This window comes from Phalaenopsis equestris, unplaced genomic scaffold (assembly GCF_001263595.1).
Source record: "Phalaenopsis equestris unplaced genomic scaffold, ASM126359v1 Scaffold000002, whole genome shotgun sequence".
Classification (NCBI taxonomy): Eukaryota; Viridiplantae; Streptophyta; class Magnoliopsida; order Asparagales; family Orchidaceae; genus Phalaenopsis; species Phalaenopsis equestris.
Window position 1 is genome coordinate 69,188,907 of NW_018164444.1, and position 4,272 is coordinate 69,193,178.

Here is a 4,272-nt window from a genome sequence, read left to right on the forward strand (position 1 = left end):
AGGAGTGCGAATTGTGCAGAAGGCCACCCTAAGGCTCGGGAAGGTCCTATAGGAATCCATTTTGGGTTTCCTCATGTCGGTTTCATCCTTCTAAGTGTTAGAAATCGATACCGCACACGCGAAACTCCAAAAGAGGACGGAAATAGGTCGAACTAAAAACGAGGCGGGCACCACTTCTAAGGCTCTAAGATAGTCGCAGGAAGACCCCTAAGGCTAGATCCTAACTTTTACGAGGAAGACTAGACCTCACTAAAAATGAGGTCAACAGTATCTCATCTGGATTTTGATATTATAAATTTACGTAGTGTCCAACAAGCAGTAACAATATAACATTTGTGTGCGTAAATCATAAGGAGACATTCTAGTAAGGATTGCAAATCTTGTTTCTAGAATTCCAAAACAATGCTCAATAATATTTCTTAAACAAGAATGCCTATAATTAAAGAATTCTTCTTGTTTTTGAGTTTGAGCGCATCATGGTAATCACGCAAACGGTACCTTGTTTCTTTGTATGTTGTTAAGAATGCTGACATATTAGCATATCCTGAATCAATGAGATAATATTTTTTATTTTCGAAAACATATGTATATACATAACTAACTATAAATATCATTTAATAGTTACATAACTTGATAAGAATAAAATTGACATACCTTGTGGTGGCATCCAATAAATTTAATTGAGGATTTGAAATACATTCTAGAAATATTTTTGCATCATTCGTTGTTTCCTCTCAACCGGTTAATTTGTATGTAAACATCAAGCCATTTACATGCACATATTACATTTTGGGTTTTCTCTTTATGTTTTCCTCGATACGTAATTTGATCTTTTTTAGGTACATGTGCAGTAACATGTGTTCCATCAATTGCATCTATACAATTCTATTCAAACATAAATTAATATTTATAACTCAATTAAACAAATAAAATAAAATTTTAAAATCTAACATATCTTGAAAATGGATAGTACTTTGGACTGGATCTTAGGAAAAATCATCTTAATTGGTGGATTAATAATCTCAGTTCTCAAGTGATAAATTGCCTTCAAAGTCTTTTTGAAATATTATGAGGTTGTCTCCAATGAATGCTGAAATCGTTTTGTGTGATAAAATAAACATAAATATTATGAGTTGTTCCTCCATTGTTAGCCATTGTGAGTCTTTCATATGACTTTTACGTTTGAACAACAACAACAACAAAACCTTAATCGCACTATGTGGGGTCGGCTACATGAAACCTTTTTATAATTGCGTCCTAATTAGTGTCATACTTTCATTTAATTCTAATAAATTAATATCATTTTTTATACAATTAGCCCAACTATTCGTAGGTCTACCTCAGCCTTTCTTAACATAAGTTGAATCTAAAATATCTACTCTCCTATCTGGATCATCAAATGATCGACGTTTAATGTGACCAAAACAATCTAAGACGACTCTATGATGACTCTCTCTAATTTTGTCCGTCACTAGAGCTACACCAACCTTTTCACGGAGATATTCATTTCGCATTTTGTCTCTAAGTGTAAAGCCACTCATCCACCTAATCATTCTCATCTCGACAATACTTAAATTAGTATTATGCTTCTCTTTTACTGGCCAACATTCAGTGCCATAGAGCATTTCCGGTCTCACCACCATCTTATAAAATTTTCCTTTCAGTCTAAGCGATACTTTTCTATCTCACAAAAGGCCCGAATCACAAAAGGCCCGAAGCATTCCAGCATTCCTCCACTTCAACCAACCAACTTGAATTTTAGTATTTACATCCCCTTCTATATCACAATCACTCTGAACAACACCCCCGAGATATCTAAATCGTTCACACCTTTTAATAATTTGATTAACCAAAGTTACACTACAGTCACTAGAGCTGCTACTACTGAAATTACATTCCATGTATTCAGTTTTAGTTTTACTCAAATGAAGGCCTTTAGACTCCAATGTAGACCTCCATAATCCAAGTTTTTCCCGTGCTGTTTTTATAATCCAAGTTTTTCCCGTGCTTTTTCTCTCGTCTTATCCACGAGAAGGATATCATCAACAAAAAAACATAAACCACGGTACGTCCTTCTGTAAATGTCCAGTAAGACCATCCATAACTAAAGCAAAAAGATACGGGCTTAAAGCCAATCCCTGATGTAATCCAACAAAAATAGGAAAATAGTTGGTCAATCCTCCTTCAGTTTAAACACAAGTAACAACTCTAGTATACATATCTTTAATGACTTGAATATAAGTCATATCAACACCTTTCTTCTCGAGGACTCTCCAAAGGATATCTCTTGGAACCTTATCATAAGCTTTTTCTAAATCAATAAAAATCAAATGTAGATCCTCCTCATTATCTTTGAACTTCTTCGTCAATCCTCTCAATAAATGTATAGCTTCAATGGTAGACTTTCCTGGTATAAATTAAAACTGATTATGAGAAATCTTTGCAATACGTTTCAACTTATGTTCAATTACCCTCTCCCATAATAATAAAATATAACACATCAACTTAATTCCTCTATGATTTGCACACTCTTGTGCATTCTCTTTATTCTTAAAAATGGGGACCAAAGTACTCTTCCCAAAGTACTCTAGTACTCTTCCTCCACTCCTCTGACATCTTTTTAATTTTAAAATAATATTAAAGAGTTTAGTAACCCAAGAAACTCCCACATCTCCTAAAAATTTTCTCACTTCAATTGGGATATGATCAGATCTTACAGACTTTCCACATTTGGTTTTCTTTAAAGCCTCATTAACTTCTTTTTTACTAATGCGATGGTAAAAATGAAACGTTTTATTATTATTAATGATATTAAGATTAGTGAGGTCGATCGTATTTTCATAAACTTCATTATAAGTTCATCAAAATAACTCACCCATCTATGTTGAACATCTTTTTTTAAGAAATACACTTTTTGGTTTTCATCTTTAATACACTTTACCTGACTTAAATCTTACTTTTCTTTTCTCATTGTTTGACTAGTTTATACAAATATATTCCACCCTCCTTACTATCTAATTTGTTATAAAGATTACTAAAAACAATATTTTTGGCTTCACAGATTGTTGTTTTAGACTTCCTGCGGGCCGTTTGACTTTTACGTTTGAACAAGTTAGATAAATTAGTGAAAACTTGAGGTTCCATTCTATTATTTTCAAAGCATCATGCTTGATGTCCTCGGAGTTTACATACTTATAACCTTGAAGACTAGAAGTTTGATATGCTTCTTTTGTTAAATAATGTTTGTTATAATCATCAAAACAAATAATAGCGATTGCTAGTTCAAGATCTACAACATCATTTTCAAAATCTGATATTGGGTCTATATATTATTCACCTAAAATAAAATTTTTTTTAATAATATAAATCAAACAAAAAATAATAATTGGAGAAATAAACTTTGTATAAGTAATCTTGAATATAGAAAATCACAATACACTTATTCATATCCAAGCAAAAAAAAAAGAAAACTTCTCTTAAAACAAATCATATAATCATTAGCAATGCATCAGTGCATCCATCATAAGTTTTTAAAATCACAAACATGCATTCTAATCATAACTTAAGCTAATAAAATGTTTGACAACAAAAATGAAAGTGAATATAAGTAAAAACGACACATTTAAAACACAAACACATAAGATAAGGAGGGATCCTAGGGTTCATCGTGATGAGCCAGTCATTTAGGCATATTGATCCCGAAACTGCTTCAATGCAACAATATAACAATAATTCTGATTATATTTTTTCACATATATTTCCTTATTTCGCAACAAAACTAAAAACTTGATCTTGAAGAAAAATAAAAATTTAATTTTTAATTTATATATATTGGGATACTATGCAAGTATAAGTATCGTTATCAAATAATATACGACTTTTTGATTAAGACCTGAATATCGAACCCACAGAGAAGATATGCAATATGCACTTTTTGGAAAATTTTCTTTTTTTAAAAAAATAATTATTTAAACTAAAAACGTTTTCGCAGTAAAGAAAGTTTAAATATTTTTGGTAATTTTAATAATAGAAATAATTAAACTTAGAAGCGGAATGTCTTGAAATATTTTTCACCATAAAAAACTGCGAAGCTTGGAAATGATATTACATCTTTTAATCAGTTTGAAAAGGAATCAATTTATGAAGCATGTGAAAGATTTAAAGAACTCTTAAGAAAGTGTCTACACCATGCTATATCAGTTTGGTTAATAATTCAAATTTTTTATAATGAATTAGTTGGATCTCTCAGATCAATTATCGATGCCGCTACTG